Raw genomic sequence first — 18013 nt, 5'->3', positions numbered from 1 at the left:
TACTCTTCCCCCCGGCTCTTTAACATCTACCTTGCTTTCCTTGCATGCCTCATTGCCTCCTTCTCCGCCAACTTCTAGTGTTACGTAGACGACACACGGCTCTTTTTCAAATTCCCTGCTGACCCTTTTGCACCCTTCATCATCCCTGACTGCTTATCTGCCAAGCAGTCCTGGCGCACCTCCAACAATCTCTGCCTCAACGCCTGTAAAGCTGAGATCCTTCCCATCGGGACCCCTGCTTCCTCCTTCTTCCCCTCACTCTGGCCTTCCTCCTTGGGCCCTCCCCCTGCGCCTTCAACCGAAGCCAGAAACATTAGAATCCTCTTCGACTCCTCTCTCACTCTCTCTCCTTCCTCCCTCACACTCCGGTCATTGCCAAGAAGTCTTGCTTTCAGCTCTTCCTTCTCAGAGGAATGTAACTTTTTCTCAATTTCCCTCAGAGGCTCAATGTCTAGGCTTGACTACTGCAATAGCCTCCACCTGAATCTTCCATCTTCCACTCTGTGACCCCCTCCAGCTAATCCAGAATGGGCAGCAAGACTCATCCTTGGCCTTAAGCCCAGGGACTGCATCTCTCCTGCACTAAAAAGTCTTCACTGGCTCCTGGTTGCGGCACAGATTAACTTCAAATCCCTCTGCATCATCCACAAGGCTTTCTGGGCCAGGGGACCACACTATCTTCAACTTTATCTCACTAAAAACTCTCCCTCTAGACCACAACATTCCCCTGGCACCAACTCTTTGTGTGTGAAGCGTTTTGCTAAACGGAGAGTAGGTGGTTGTTCACTTTCCTCAGCGGACTCCCTCCTATTGAATAGCCTTCCCCTCCCTCTGCGCCTTGAGCAGGTTCTTCTCAAATTCCGGCCGCTCCTTAAGACTTTCCTCTTTCTCTCCTCCTTCCCTTCTTCTCTCCTCTGCTAATCCCACAGTTTCTGCGATCAATGTCCTGGGCCCTTATGCATCCTCGGGGCCCTGACCTCCCACACCAATTCTGCCCAGCTCCTGTCTATCCACAGCACTTGCATTTGCACACCCTTCAACCTGGAGGTTTGCACTTACACCTCCTGCGGCCCCAGTCCGTGTAGCACTCAACATTTCTAGCACTTCATCTGTGGCTCACCCATGAGCTTGGACTCCCCAGCACTTAGCCCCTCTTCCCTCTTCCTTGCTGCACTTGCACGTTTGAATACTCGCAAGGCATAGTAGGTTTGTTCCTTCTACCTTTTCCCCCCTCTGTACTTGAATATTGTGTTTTTAATGTATTTGCCGCACTTGCTCCCTCCTTGCCCTGTGGGCGCTTTGAAACAGTATTTGCTTATTGTATAAGTGCCTAACAAGCAAACAATAAATACATAAATAAATCTGATGGCAATGCATTTAGACTTTGAAAGGTTGGAACGGTATCTGTAATCTGAACTGCAGCCCCATAATTGCTAAAATCCCACTTGTTAGGGAGAATTCTCTTATAAGGCTAATTTCCCAAACCTAGTGAGTCCCCCAGCAGTTTTGCTGGATTTTTGGGGTTTGTTCTTTTCTCCTGCTAAGAGTGAGACTCTTTTCCTCCCACTCTTAGGCATGATTTCAGTGTCTTTCTTTCTACTCCATAGAGTATCATCTATTTTTTATGCTTGTGTTACACAGCACCCTCAGTGCAGTAACACAGGGGTGTCATAGTGACCCCCAAACATAGACTCCATACCCTGGGACTGACTACTGTCTCCCAGGGCATGTAAAGTCACCATTGACTTTACTAGTCCTAAATTGTGAACAGAACCAGTACAAACCATCATATTGTGGAAGTACTGGAAGGGGTTAATTATATTGCCTCTGGGTCTTTTTTCAAGGGGGCACTGTCCAGTCCCCCCCCCCCCACCCCTTGTCGAGTTTCTGGCTGGTGACAGTGGTTACCACACGAAATATCCCACCAGAATATTCTCTATGGGATTTTCCCATTGATTTTAAAGGCACCACTTTTTGGTGCAATGTTAAAGATACCGCCAGTTTATTTATTTAATATTAAATCCCCGGTTGGGTCTTTTTGCTAGAACTCTTTTTTTCTAAAATGGCGTTTGTGTCCGTCTCTGTAACTCTGACCAAGTTTGAGCCCTTTGTTCCACTATTTTGGCGGGCTTCTCTAGAGAAGCCCTCCAAATGGTGCCACTCTGTCTGGGTTCCACAGCAGGGGTGGAGGGGGGAATTGGCACCCTGGACTGCGTTGCCTCGGAAACCCAAGTCGCACTCTACTCTGATTGGCCCAGTGGTGAGCCGCCAGGCTCACCACTTACCATGTGTGATTGACAGCTAGGCTGATGAATGGGGGTTTTTCTGCATAAAAGCAGGACCTTTGGGACTGGAACTTCAGAAGTCGCCACAGGACCTAAGAATCCGAAGAGGGAAGAAGCTGAGCCATCTGCAACGACGACACCACCGGTGAAGCCCTGCTGCAACGACCTCGCCACTTTCCCGATGACAAGAGATGATCTTCTGCTGGACGAGTCTTCTTCCTCTGAGCTGGTGGGACCAACCAGTTCACCCTTTTCGCCTTCCAAAGACGTCTCTTGGTCGAATCGCCCATGCCAAGTACCCCGGCGGCCGTATAGCCAAGCTTCACCACTTTGACAGCAAATTAAAGGAACACTCCTTTTATTGACAAACACCGCGGCTGGTTTCATCCCTGTGCAGTGCAACGACTCCACGTTTCCTCCTCAACGAGATCCTCTCTTCCCCTGGTCGTAACAACGAACTGCAACCACTGCCAGGAACAATTGCCACCGCTGGAGCTTCCTCTCTGTTTATGGTACTGTGTCCTGCCTGGCCTCCCTTTCTTCGGTTTGCCCAAGGTGACCCTTAATTCCTTGGCTTGGCAACTGGGTTGACCCCAGACCTTCTAACTTTACCTTCTTGAATCGCCCCAACCTCTTTTGAACATTCTGCAAAGACTTTTAGTGCATTTTAAACCGTGTGATCCTGGGCACGTTTTGCTTTGCTCACTTTGAAGTGGGCCTGGCCTATGAACTTTGGCTCTACAGTCTATACTGCCTTTATTCCCTTGCTGAGAACTCCTAAAAGTGTTGGGACCTGTTTTATTTCTATGCTCTGCCTTTTTCTCTCCCTTTAACTGAACTATTGGAGTGCCGTCAGGTTATGTGCTCACATCTGTTTAACAAATCGTGGTGTTTTAATTCTGACTTGTCTAATAGTTATTAAGGGAGGTGTGTATACTTTACCTGACTATGTTTTAACTTGTTTTTATTTAGAGTGCTAGTATATTGCCCAAAGTGTGTTTTAAATAATTATATACTTTTTATACAAAGCTCTGGTCAGTGTTTGTTTGCTCTTGTGTATACTCTATATACTGCCCTACTCTTCTTGAGAGAAGCCTGACTGCTCAGCCACAGCTACCAGGTAAATCTGGGTGGTGCAGACTGCTACCAATTGGGTTTACTGCTTACTCCTGTAGTCTTAATCTTTTTGCAGTGTTACCTAAGGGAACTGCACAGGATTCTGCCTAACACCACTCTAGCATCATAATTTATGGCTTCATCTTAATCCAGAAAACTGGAGGACCAGGTAAGGGTGTCATGATCTCTGCTTCCAAGGGATCAGGACTTACCCGAATCCCTTGGAAGCAGACCCATAACCCCGGTTCCGAGTGCCAGCCAGTCCCAATTGGGACCTTTTGGACCCTGTCCTGGCGCCAGTGGCACCAGGCTCATAAAGATGCCCAGTCCCAGCGCTGGAAGCGCCGGGCTCATAATGCTTGGGTGGACTTACCTGCAGCAGACCATGCTGCTTACTTACCTGCCAGTTGAGCCCCTGATCCTCTTCTGTTTGGGAGTACTTTTCCTGTTGGGTGGGGCAGGAGCCACTCCCTAGGTTCAGAACACTGGAACTCTTCTGGAAAGCAGGAACTCTTTTCTCACCTAGGCGAGGCTGTGGAAGGAGACACCTAAGCACTACAGGAGGCTATTTAAACCACACCCGGTGGATGAATCTTGCTTTGCGTTATTCTGCATTCTCTGCAGCAGAACGCTCATCGTGTCTTCTGCTTCTGATCCTGGGCCTTAGGGAACAAAGGCTTACCATCCTGGAATCCAGTCTTCAGCAGCACCTGTAAAGACAAAGAAAGAACAGGTTAGCACTACGGTCTTCAGTGGCAGCGCATCTCTTACCTGGTCCATCGGCTGTCACCAACGCCTTGCGCTGCATTCCGGCATCTGAAAGACAAAGGCTTACCTACTCTTCGCATGCTCCGGAGGTCTTCGCACTGCATTCCGGCATCTGAAAGACAAAAGCTTACCAGCTCTTCGCACGCTCCGGAGGCCTTCGGCGCTGCATCCCGCATCTGAAAGACAAAAGAAGGTGCGTTTAAAGACATTGGGAAACTTTATTACTCACGTGCCATTACTCCTTCCCACGCCGAATCCAGTGGGTATTCCAGCACCCTTCAGCTTCTCTAAAGCTCCGAACTTGTACCTGCAAGATAAAAGGGACAGTTAGTGCGCATCGTGAAGCAGACTACAAGCGCTTACTTACGTGCTTCCAGGCGCTTCTATTCCTCACGCGGGTTCGATCCTCAACTCTCATCAGCCCGCCATCCGCCATTGCCGGAACCCTGCAAAACAAGAGATATCATTACAAAAGACTTTTAAGACATTTGAAGTGCCCAGAACTTACCGTTCGTGCAGTTAACGACGGACAGCAGTCCTCTGAGGTCAAGAGGCCTGCACCCTTATCCAGTGAAGAAACTGGTTACGGCACCCTGCCCCGAGGCAGATGGAGAGCTCGGCGTTCACTTACCTAAGGTGAGGGCGTTAACCTTTGGGGTTCTACAGGAGAAGAGAAAGGGAGGAGGAGAGAGGCACCCAATAACCCCAGTTCATTAATCCCATATTTTCTATCTGCAGACATCTTACTCTTCGAGTCAGACATACAGTGCACAGAGGTCCAGCCCAAAGAGCCAACCGTGTGTTACACATCACCTTTGAAGATACGGCATTCACCCAGTCAAGACCGGTGCCTCTGCAGGAATCAGGTGAGCGTTACAAAGGGTTTATGTGGAAGCTGGTGAAGGTGTGTATAATAATTTGAACAAGTAGGATACATAGACTAGAAGGACAAGAAAGATTAACAGCGGACTAATAGTCAAACCCTTCAGTGAGAAGGCCCGGCCTTGTGTTCATAGGCTGAAAAGAACATAACAGAAGCAAAGGATATGGTGAATAGACGGTCACTATAGTTGAAACCAGCTGGAGGCTTTGGAGTGCTCACTGGAATTTTTGCAAAGAAACCGAGAATTTAAGCATGTGCTGAAGGTGATGTGTTGACCACTCAGTGCTTCGGAGACTGGATTTGGTATGTGAGCAATGATAGATAAGTGGTGTTTCAATGGATTGCTTTTCTCCCGCAGATTCCTCATCTGATAGATGTCCCTCCCAGACTCATAGTGCATCTCAAATTGGTCGTCGATTGGACTTGACCTGATGCGCCGGTCGTCGACTCGGGATGTGACGATGGTCACTGGAATTGTACTGAACTACTACGCCACCGTACCTCACTTCCTTTTTTCCATGTTTTCAGCACGCTGCTTGAGGAATATCTCTTCTCGTCAGAGAATGTTTTTCTGTCAATTGAATCCAGTTTTCGGTCGAGTATTTGACATTCATTTGATCTCAATGTCTGCTCTGAAACCATCAGGCTTTAAAAGATGTCTTGACTGTAAATGTCTTTGACCGACCCACATGGTGTGTGCATTTGGTGCAGAGACGTCGACCACGTGACTGAAGACTGTGGTTTGTGCAAAAAAAATGAACCCTCAATATTTGAGGGAGGGAACACTAAATTGAAGGTGGGACGCCCGCCATGAAAAATGCCGGGCTGATCTGCTACAAGGTGGTCCGGCCACGAGACGTAACACACCACCCCACAGAAAGCGGACAGGCAATGTATTAAAGCAAAAAAGAAGACTCATTCCGGGTGTCATTCGTCCTCTTCCCACAAAAAGAAACAAGGAAAAGGGTGAGTCCTGCTCATGCGACAGTGCTACCAGGACTGAGTGATTATACTCCTACGTCCCGTCCCCTTTCCTCCATACTTGTGGGGCATCTCTCCGTCCTGTGGGACGGGACCAGAGCACTTTGTAAAAAGCATCCACATTTTTTTCAAAAATGTGTCCGTCCCTCTTTCCTGCACGGGGCCTGGCACACGGCCGTAACCCCGCCCACCTTGGCTCCGCCCCGCGCATCGCCCATCAGTCCTTTTCTCCTCTCGATCGGTGCAGGACGCTCTTGCATCCCCGAAGATTTTCTTCCGTTTTTTCCTCTCTGGCTCTCGCTAGCGTTCGTTTACTAGTCTGTCTTTCAAATTAGACTTTCCAGATTGTTCATCTTGTCACCGTCACTTCGCGAGGGCGGATCCCCATCCTCTTTGTTTAGAGTGTTTGGGTCTGGAACACCGTTGGGACTCCTGTTTTTACTGTGACTTCCTTTCGGTCCGGGCACTTCAACGTCGGTTGGAGCGGTGGGAGTAGGTGTTCCGACAAACTCCTCCTTTGCATTTTCAGGCGTTCATCGACGAGAAGAAAAAACGCCCGGTAAGTTCTTTACTTTTCAGAGCACCCCGACCGGGGGATATCTTCCCGTGTTCCTCTCGGTCTGGGAGGGGCGTTGATCTCTCTGTTACCGGGGTTTGCCCTGAGGTGCCCGTTGGGCCTAATAATTCTACCAGAGTTTTCTCAGAGGGTCTCTGTAAGGGGCCTGTGAACACCAGAGTACACTCCGAGGCCCCTCCTGTGGGGGCTGTTTGTAGACCCAGTTCTACTGAATCGTGGGGTACCGGAGTTCGCTCTGAGGCCTCTGACGGCTTCCCTCAAAAACAAAAACGGGGTGCGCCCCGAGGCTTTGGCTGGGCTTGTAGTTACCAAACGGATGTTCGAGGCCCGCGCAGAAAAGGCTTTTACCGGGCCTGGGTCCGAGGTCCCTCGTACAGAGGCTAAAGCTACCAACAGTTCTGAGAGGCCGGTCAAGGCTTTGTCGGTGAAAGCGCACTGTTCCCGCTCTTGTGGTGACACCAGATCTGTTGAGGGGGCAAAGAAGCGAAGTTCTTCTTTTACCGGCAGTGCCGAGGTACTTCCTTCGAAGGCTCAGTCGGCGGTTGGTATGTCACAAAAACATTCCAGGCCTCATAGTACCGGCTCGGCCGAGGTTCCTTATGTTAAGGCTAAGATTAAGACCCCTGATCCATCGACGGAGACCCCTGCCTCACTTTCTCACATGCCGCAGTTCCCCTCAGCTGAGGACAAAATGGCGCCCGTTCCCGCCACGACCACGGCGGCCATTTTAGGTGCTACCCCTACAACTACGCCATCTGCTTCTGGTGTAGGGCTCGGTCCCTTGTGCGCATCCTTACCGGCCGGTTTATGACTGGAACGCCCGGATGCCTCTTCCGCACAATGTTTTGTTGCCCGCAGGGGCGGCTCCATTGATTTATGTGGATACGTCGGTGGAGGGGCCGGTGTGGCACCCTTCCCCGTTACGTCCCTGGTTTTGGCCACCTCATGAGAGGCCTCCTCATGTCCCGAAACAATCTCCTGAGGATGCCTTTTTCGGTAAATTTCAAGCGCTTATGCGCACCGACCCCATGAGGGAATATTTCAAGGAGATATGATCCTGTTCCTCTGGTGGTTCTGCCGGCGCCTCCCTTGCCCGTGGTGCCCCTCCCTGCTCTCCCGCCTTTGCCTCCATTGTCCCCAGTGGACAAGGCAGTGCCTGACACGGCTCAGCAGGATCCTGACCTGTCAGATGACCCTCAAGGCGATCAGGACAACGAGGACCTTCCCCGCTCTATCAGAGCCTTTCATGATCGGGTACTGGACATGATGAGTTTCTTAGATGTTCCGGTGCCCGAGGCACCCGCTCCGCAGGAGGGTGTGCTTTCTGGGGCGTTCACCCTGTCTCCTTTGGAGTGTACCGGCCTGTTCCTGCAGAAGGACATTCTGGCCGAATTCTGAAGGGTCTGGGAAAAGCCACACTCGGGACTTTTTGGCAATAAAAAGATTGACGCGAGGTACAGGCTGCATTCTTCGGAAGAGGTGGCTCTGTCGTCTTGTCCGCCTCCCTCCTCCACAGTGGTGGCTGCGGCCACTTTGCAGTTCAGGCCTGCAGCATCCTCTTCCACGTCGGCTACTCCGGTTCTGGGAAAGGAGGACAAGCTCCTTGACTCCCCCGGGAGGAAAATCTTCGCCAACTCGGCCTTGCAGCTCAGGCAGGCCAACGCCAAATTGATATTGGCGGAGGCTAACATGCGGATGTGGAAATTCTGTCGGAGTTTGAGGAGCACATCCCGGTTGAGAAGCTGGAAGACTTCAAAGGAGGGCTTTCCGATGCCAGGGTCTTGGCCCAGGATCTCCTGGAGGCTGCGGCTCATCACGTAGACACCTCAGCTCGGGGCCTGATGCTTGGGGTTGATACCTCACGGCAGGCGTGGCTGCATGCCACTAAATTTTCTAAGGAAGTGCAAGACAAGGTGTTGGACCTTCCATTCGATGGTAAAGAGCTTTGTCATTCTTCTACTGATGTAGAGCTCACCAAAACCAAGGATAGCACTCAGACGGCTAAATCATTGTCTGTTCTGGTTAAAGCTCCTTTCAAATCCCAGAGACCGTTGTCGCAAAGTCGACCTTCCTCTGGTTTTAGGGGCTTCCTCGACCGCAAATCTCGCAGAGTGGATACTCCTGCGGGGAATAACCGCCGTAGACAAAAACGTACATGGTTTTTCTCCTGCTCCTCAGCCTCCTCATCAGGTTCAGGTGGGTCCGCCACCGATAAGCCTGCCAAATGAGGGTTTTCCGCGCAGGCACGAGACCCCAGTGGGAGGACGCATTGCGTCTCATTGGGAGGCGTGGCAGACCATCACAGAAGACGGATGGGTCTGGTCAGTCGCTCGAGCGGGCTTCCGCTTACCTTTACCCCTTACCCCACCCCTCAACCCTCCTTTTCAGCTGTCGGGCTCACCCTCCCTCAAGGCCGAGGTTCAGAAACTTCTGGACCTCAGAGCTGTGGAACCCGTTTCCCTTGGGGAGCGAGGGGAGGACTTCTACTCCCGGCTGTTTACGGTACCCAAACCCAACCAGGCTGGCCTGCGCTCCATCCTAGACCTTTCCCAGTTTCCTACCCCAAGAGAAATTCAAGATGATCACGCCCGGCCAGATTCACTACTCTTTGCAGATGGGCGATTGGCTCAGCGTGGTGGATCTTCAGGATGCGTACATGCATATCCTGATTTGGAATCCACACAGGAGATACCTCTGCTTCTCTTTGGGAGAGGAGCACTTCCAGTTTCGGGTGCTTCCTTTTGGCCTCAGCTCGGCGCAGCGTGCCTTCACGAAGATGATGTCGGTGATTGCGGCCTATCTTCGTCTACAGGGTATCCATGTGTATCCTTATTTAGACGACTGGCTCTTACGCAGCCCTTGTTCGTTGGCAGCAGCGGGCAACCTCCAGTCTCTCCTTCAGCTCCTGTTCCATCTTGGGCTGTCGGTGAACTGGCAGAAATCCTCCATGACGGTCTCACAGGACCTGATCTTCCTGGGTTTTCGTTGGAACACGATCGACTGCCGAGTGTATCTGACCGGGGACAGAATGGCGGATCTGTTGGCCACGTGTCAGATGTTTGCGCAGTCGGAGAGCATGTCGGCCTAGTGGTTCCAGAGGCTTCTGGGCCTCATGGCTTCGTGTGTACTGGCTCTTCCTCTTGCTCGTCTCAAAATGAGACGGACCCAGATGGCTTTTCGGAATTCATGGCGTCAGGCAGTGGATCCGGATTCCATGCGGATAATGATTCCGGATTCCATGAGAGTGGACTTGGATTGGTGGTCATCTCTCAGCAATCTGTCTGGGGGTGTGGGGTTTCAGGACCCGGTCCCCACGGTGACGATCACGACGGACTCCTCCCTCCTCGGGTGGGGTGCGACGTTCGATCTTCTTCAGGTCTCGGACCTCTGGTCGCCTCAGGACAAGCTCCTGCACATAAATCATTTGGGGCTTCTGGCGATCTTCCTAGCGCTCAGGGCGTTCAGACCGCTCATTGTCAACAAGGTGGTCCGGATAAGAACGGACAATGTGGTATCAATGTATTACATAAACAAGCAAGGGGGAACAAAGTCTCCCTCCCCCCCTCGTGGACCTGTCCATCCAGATTTGGGAGTGGGCCGTGCTTCATGGTGTCTGGCTGCTTGCAATGCACATCCTGGGCCAGCTGAATGTCACAGCGGATGCCCTCAGCCGGCGGACAGTGGTCAGCTACGAGTGGGAGTTGAAGGCAGAGGTCCTATCATGGATTTTCTCGCGTTGGGGCACACCAGAGGTGGACCTCTTCGCCACTGCCGTGACCAAGAAACTTCCTCAGTATGCCTCCAGAGGGGGGCTGGGAGCCTCCTCTCTGGGGGATGCTCTCAAGATTCCATGGCACAACATGAGAGCTTACTCCTTCCCGCCTCAACCTCTAGTTCACCGTGCAATTTGGAAGTTGAAGAACTCTGTGAACTGTTCCCTTCTATTGATAGCCCTGTGGTGGCCGGCCAGGTTTTGGTTCTCAGAACTTCAACACCTGTCGGTGTCTCTGCCGATCAGGTTACCAGTAACTCCCGATCTTCTTCACCAGGGGGAACAACAGATGTGGCACCCCTGCCCACAATCGCTCAGCTTGGTGGCATGGTGCCTGAGTTCAAGTCTTTAGAGCATCTGAGTTTGTCTGCGGATAACATGTGCATTATCCAGGCAGCCAGGAAACCCTCGACCAGATCTCAATACAGGAGTAAATGGCTCAGGTTCTGTCATTGGTGTTTGGAGAAGAAGTTGGATCCGAGGGTGGCCACTATTGACACAGTGCTGTCCTTCGTGTCCTCCGTAGCAGAGTCAGGGGTTCATGTTCTGTCATGCAGGACTTATCTCTCAGCGGTTTCCGCTTACCTTTCTACAGACCTTTGTTCTTATTCTCTAACCGAGTGGTGAAGAGGCATTTTGCTGGCTTGACACGCCTCTACCCTCCGGTTCGTAATCTGCACCCGCCATGGGACCTAAATGTAGTCCTGACAGCGCTGTGCCATAAACCCTTTGAACCATTGGCTACGGTAGACCTCAAGTACTTGTCTTGGAAAGTGTCCTTTCTGGTCGCCGTTACGTCAGCAAGGAGAGTGAGTGAGCTCCAGGCATTGTCGGTGAAGCATCCTTTCTTGGTCTTCCATAAGGACAAGGTAGTCCTTCGGACAAACCCGGCTTTCCTACCGAAGGTAGTGACCGAATTCCATCTGAATCAGTCGATCTCCCTTCCGGTCTTTTTTCCGAACCCGGCCTCAGAGGCTGAAAGAGTTGTACACTGTCTTGATGTCCGAAGAGCTCTTAAATTCTACCTGGACAGGACTTCTGAGCTTAGGAGTTCTTCTCAACTTTTTGTGACCTTCGGTAACCCTCAGGGCAAGCCGGCGTCTAAGTCAACTATTTCCAGGTGGATTGCCGCCTGCATCAAAGAGTCTTTCACCGTCCAAGGGCTGAAACCTCCTAAAGGTATCCATGCACACCAGGTGCGGGGCACGGCAGCCGCAGTTGCTTTTCAGAAATATGTTATTGCTAATGGGTCTTTGTCCCGGCGATGGAAAAGGACTGATGGGCGATGCGCGGGACGGAGCCAAGGTGGGCAGGGTTACGGCCGCATGCCGGGCCCCGCGCAGGAAAGAGAGGAGGGACACATTTTTGAAAAAAATTTGGATGCTTTTTACAAAGTGCTCCGGTCCCGTCCCACAGGACGGAGAGATATCCCACAAGTATGGAGGAAAGGGGACTATGGACTAGGAGTAAGGTGGTCACTACAGTGAGTAACCTGGTAATACTCACACACTCCCTTCTCCTCCAACCCCCATTTTCAATTTTAAAGTAATCAGCAAAGCTGATCTCGCAGATACCATTGCTCGCTTAAAAAGATCATGATGTCCTGATGACATTTGCCATCCTACCAAAATTAAAGAATCATTTGCTTGTTTGACCCCTCTTGTTACACACTTGGTTAACTCATCTTTTGCTACCTCTACTATTCCCGAATCTCTGAAAAAGGTATGGATTTCTCCTGTGATTAAAAAGGCCTCCCGTGATCCTTCCTCAGTCACTAATTATCGCCCCATAACCAATACTACTTTCCTTATGAAGATTCTTGACAGGGTGACCTACTCTCAAATTCAACAACATATTGAAAGTAATAACCTTCTTGTTCCTCTTCAGTCTGGCTTTCGAGCACTCCATGGCACAGCGACTGCCTTGATTTCCCTAGAGGCAAACTTATGTCATATTGCAGACTCAGGTCGGGTCGTGCTTCTTAGGCTCCTCTACCTCTCAGCAGCGTTTGACCTTGTGGATCACTCCTTGCTGCTTGAGAGGCTGGGGAGTATTGCCAACTGCTCTAGCAATGCATTACAATGGCTGGCCTCCTTTCTGGGACCTAGATCTGCCCGGGTGGCATCTGATGGTTTCAAGTCGTCTTCAGAACTCCTTACTTGTGGTGTCCCACATGGTGTGTGTCTTACGCCTACTCTTTAATTTGTATATTCGTCCTTTTTTTCAACTCCTTGACCGTCTCGGCTTAGATGACAACAACTACGCCGATTATACTCGTGTCATCCTTAAACTCTCTGGCAACTATGAGAATGATCTCCTGAATATTAATCACATCTACGGCTTGATTGAAAACTGGATGATAAACAATTCCCTGGCACTTAATGGTAACACAACTGAGCTTATGCTCGTTGGCTCTACTCAGCGTCTGCTAAAGCTGGACCCTAGATACTCTGCCTTGATATATGTGGGTTCCTCCATTAAGACTGGCCCCTGAGTTAAGACCCTGGGTGTTTATCCGGATTCTTCACTTAATATGAAGAAACATACCAGTCAAGTGAAAGCCTCATGTGCCTACACTACTCCTCTCATTAGGCAGATTAAACCCTTCCTTTCTGATGCCAACACTGCCTCCCTTGCAGTTGCTCTTGTCCATTCTAAACTTGACAATGGGAACTGCCTACTGTCTGGCACTTCTAAATCCAACATGAAAATGCTTCAGGTCACTCGAACAGTGCGATGCGTGCTGTAAGTGCCCTCTCTAGAAGACAGCATGTGACTGAGGCCTGTATAGCCGTGCACTGGCTTCCTGTTCAACACTGTATAACATACAAGGTCCTACTCCTAACACACAAATATCTTCATGAGAAAGCGCCAGCATAACCATAAGAATCGGATTAGGCATGTTCGTCCTGTTCGTTCACTTTGGTCTAATTATACTCTGAAACTGGTTCCACCCAGATTTAAACTAAAGCACTATGGTGGCATTAGCTTTGATTACATATCCCTGCGCCTGTGGAATCTCCTCCCTGCTCCTCCCCGCCTTTGTAATGAACTATCCTCCTTTAAATAGCTCTCAAAACGTTTCTCTTTGATTCTGATGGTTAGCTGTACCTCTTTCTACGCTTCCCTGGTTTTCCGACCTATTCCTCACGTATCTCTTCTGACTTGCTGCGCACTGAGGCCTTTGGGCTAGTTGTGCCTTATAAAAGGTATATAACAATAGCGAGGTGCGTGAGGTGTTGCTGGCTGCACTCAGACCGTCTACAAGATTGCTGTATGCGTGCAGATGGAGAAGATGTTAGGCGTGGTGTAGGGAATGCGAGATCAATCCCATCTCTTGCCCCGCCACTGTAGTGAAGGAGTTCCTTCTGTCACTAGCCTCAGTCAAAGTTTATTTGGCAGCTTTGTCTATATTCAAGCAGTACCCGGATCAAGGTGCTTTCTTCACAATCCCATTTATGGCCCAATTCCAGAAAGGCCTTGTGAATAGGTTTCCAGCCATTCCATTCGTTGTCCTGGATTGGGACCATAATTTGGTTCTATCTTTTATTATTATTTTTTATTTTATTGTTTACTTAGTTTTTATTGCCATTTTATAGTATAAACAACAAGGAAACATGAAGGTTATACATTGCCATAAATATGTCTCCCCCCTCCCATAAGGCTTCTCCGTCTTGACCAACTTTTCTTCCCCACCACCCCTTCCTCCTTCCCCTACCCCGTGAACAGTCTCTTCTTCGTCTTTTCACAACAAAATATTAACTTTCCGGTGTGGTGTAGCAGAATCTTAACACCCATTATTAATCTCTGGCCGCCTCTTGGGGACTCAACTCATTAATGAGCTTGTCCCATGGAGTAGGCCATTCTAAGGGTGGGGGTGCTCCCCCCCCCCCTCAACAATCCTCTTCGCTTCATCCAGTTACAATATCAACTGTTTGCCTGTGCCATTCATTTGTCAATCCCCCAGGTATCTGGCCATTAATTCCTCCCATAATATCTCATGTGGCACCCCCTTCCCACGGAGCGAAGCAGTTATCCTTTCCATCGTACATATGTTTATAGCAACATTGATCCACTCTTTCTTTGCCGGTATACTAGCACCTTTCCACTTCAAGATTAGGCAGGTCCGTGCTGCGAGCAGCAGGGGCATCCTCATCGTCTTCCACCATACCAAATCTTATCAACAGGAGCGATTTAATGCGCAGGATCCCATCTAAGTCTTTGATCCACCCCAGGACCTCGTCCCAGAAGACTTGAATATGGGGACATCACATGTGCCAGTAATTGGACCTTTCTCCGCACATTCGCCAGCATACAGGGTTTGCAGACTGGAACATCTTCGATAGCCTGACCAGGTCGTATTGGCATCTGTGGAGAAGCTTAATAGCATGCAACTTATATTGACTCGATATCGAGGTCCACAAGGCCCCCTTGCACATCTGCCCCCAGAGCTCTGGGTCAATTTCTCTTCCCATATCTCTTTCCCACCTCTGTTGACCCCTTCCCTTCGGTCGAAAATGTACTGTACATATTGAAGATCAAGCCCTTTGTTCCCCTTCTTTTATGTAGTATTTGTTCGGGGGGCTGGGGGGTGAGGTCCCTCTGTATCCGCTCTTTCAATTTTTCACTAGTGAGGACCCCCTTTAGTTGAAGGTACAAGAAGACTGAGAGAGCCCCTATGCCAAATACTCCCTCAAGGTCAGTGATTGTGATAAAGGTGCCTGCTTTCCAGAATTGACCCACTCTCTCCAATCCCACCTCATACCACGTTTGGAATATCTCAGGGTTCGGTATAGCCTCCCGGACACCAGGCACCCAAAGATGGCTCAGGGGAGACGGCCATGTGGTGACCCCTGGCATGTCCGCCCTCTCCCTCCAAATTTCCCTTATGGTTCCCAGGATTGGGTGTTCACAAATTCTGCACGGTAGCTTACTTCTCGGTGGCCATTCTGCCATGGCGGCCGGGGCTAAGTTGGTATTATCCAAGATGACCCACTGGAGTTCCCTCTGCATCCTAAGATGGGGTATAAGTGCCCTCAGCTGTACTGCTTCGTAATACATTTTCAAATTCGGGAGTCCTACCCCCCTCTGTGAGCCCCATATTCCACACAAGACCTTACTACAGCCCCCTTCCCAACCATCGTCACCAGCCTTTATACCGAATACACTTCAAGAGTCCACAACAGGCGATGCATTCAGCTTTATACACTTCCTGGAGGCGGGTATGCGTCTCCTTTTTGGCCCCTGGATGCGCCATTGCCTGTCGTCATCAGACTTCTCTCGCCTCAATTTCTCTCGTCCACCGATGCGCCCAGCAATTCGGTCATCGATCAGCTTGTGCTTCTGACCATCCAATTCGAATGCAAGGGAGAATGGAGACCCCCATCTGTACCGCACTCCCTTGTCCTGAGCCACTTCGTCTGGGGAATACACATCCGTCTCCTCGCCAGGGTCAGTGAGTACAGGTCCTGGAAGATTGTCACTCTTGCAGAGCCCAGGGTGATCGGCATTTCTGTTTTGCTTTCTCCAGAATTTTCATCTTGTCACTATAATTGTGAAAACATGCTAAAATGGACATGGGTCCTCCTGGGGCACCCCCCACCCTGTGAATCCTCTCAATCTTCCATGAAAACAAAAAGGCTCCCGCATCTAAAGTAGGTGTGGACACACAATTCACTGGATAATTTGGGATTACCACACTAAAGAGCAATTCAAGACAGTGGCAAATAAAAGTTCATGGAAAATTCAACCTGACTTCAATACTCCCTTGAAACCTATAGATATACCCGATTTCCCTCTAGTTGTTTCTATCCTCTCAATCTTCGCCTCATCAATGGAGTCGTCTTCAAATACCGACTTTTTGACCTCATGAAGAGTCTGCTTCAGATCTAGTTTCGACTCTCCGTCCCTATCCGGAATTCTAAGAGCCTCAGTTTGTTCCACCTTTCGCGGTTTTCGAGATTGTCAATCTTCATTAGAACTTCTTCGTCTCGGGTCTCTATTTCCCTTATCCGTCGGTACCAGCTCTATAATTCAGCAGAGAAATGTTTGCATCACTCATACCCAGCATCCAGATACAAGCAAATGCCAAGTGGCTCCAGGTTGTCAGAAAGGAGCTGATCCAGCTGGCGAACGATACTGAATAAGGGTTCAATGTCATAAAAGTGGAACTAATGTCCCTTAGACTAATGACAATGCAGAACCGCTACTTACTGGATCTCTTGACAATCATGTAAGGAGGTGTTTGCAAAAAGATTGGGGGTTCATGTTGCACATTCGCACCTTCTGAAGACGCTGAAAATGGGACACTATCACACGTCATTGCAGCGGTACATGAACTGGGGTGAACTTGAAAAAAGAAGCTGGGGTCCAAGAATAAGACAGGTTCACCATTGCCTTTGACTGGCTTGGAACATTGGTGAAGATGTTAGTCCCCATAATCGTGGTTATCCTGGTGGTCTTGTGCACGTGCCAATTGGGTCCCCAGTGTTGTTCCAAAGCTGTGCCGAATAGCGCAATGATGATGGTTAGTATTGGCAATACTAAGGTGCCTCGTGATACAAAAGAAGTAGACATACAAACTGAGTGAAATGATCGCCCTGTTCACCAAATGGTCCCAATTCCTATTGGTGCTAAACTTGATAACTTATACCACACAACCATTGTTCCGCCTCCTGACCCCGAAAACTATAAGGAAGTCTGGGTGGATCTGGCGGGTGGTGGAGGGTCCATATACATGACATGTACACTGGAACAGTATGCACAACAGGGGGAAAGTTTACGGCACGTGTGTAGCGCCTGGATGCCAATTAAGAATTAAGGGAACATATGCATGGGACGAAGCAGAAAGGCACGCGAATGAGCGTAAATATGGCGGGCAAATTTGTTACTGTAGAAGTAACGAAAGGGGGGAATGTTGGGATGGAAATGAGTACATCCCACGGCCTTAGGCACTTTCATGTGAGGCAAACGCCATATGAAGTGATGTAGTATATAAGGGGGAGAAAACTGCACTATTAAACACGATGTAGAAGCAATGTAGCGGCAACCGTAGATGCGCTGCACTAGAAAACACATAGAATGAGACTCCATTTTGTTAGGCCAAAAAGCACAGGCTTGCTTGATTGCACTGCACCCGCCAACCTCCATGAACCCAGTTCATTAGGCCCAAACTCATTAAGGCAGAATGAGTCAGCGCGGCCATTACTCACAGAAGTTCACTTCCCCCTTGTTTGTCCACTGTTGCAGCTATTTACTATCATTCAGAGGAATGCACCTGCATAATTGTGAGAGACAACCCCAGGCGCTGCAGTATGCATATCTGTCTCCACTAAACTGCCAATAGGCCTCTAACCCCCACCCAGCCAGTCTGGAGCCAGTCCCACACCACTGATCCAACCCCCCCACCTTTGCATTGCATGGTAAGCAAGCAACCACCCTGTCCCAACTCAAATAAAGTGTCCATAAAAGATCTAAGCATGTATGACTGTATTTCTTCAACATCAACCACATCCTTTGTAACATGAGGTGCAGGGAGGGATAAATTAAAGATCAAACCCCGGGTAGAGACCTTGAGTGCAGGAATTGCAGTATCAACGAAGCCCTGAATGTGTGGGTCAGTGTGACTGTAC

The 18013-nt window shown here is 49.8% G+C and overlaps 1 protein-coding gene across 2 annotated transcripts in view; it reads left to right on the top strand.

The window, feature by feature from the left end:
- CEP135 (centrosomal protein 135) overlaps positions 1-18013 on the top strand; it is a 642577-nt gene that overhangs the window by 246780 nt on the left and 377784 nt on the right. The gene's annotated exons all lie outside the window — the stretch shown is intronic.

The sequence above is a fragment of the Ambystoma mexicanum genome, chromosome 6q, assembly GCF_040938575.1.
Source record: "Ambystoma mexicanum isolate Mex_15411 chromosome 6q, UKY_AmexF1_1, whole genome shotgun sequence".
Lineage (NCBI taxonomy): Eukaryota > Metazoa > Chordata > Amphibia > Caudata > Ambystomatidae > Ambystoma > Ambystoma mexicanum.
The sequence above is the reverse complement of the archived record's forward strand: the minus strand, read 5'-3'. Positions and strand labels throughout refer to the sequence as shown.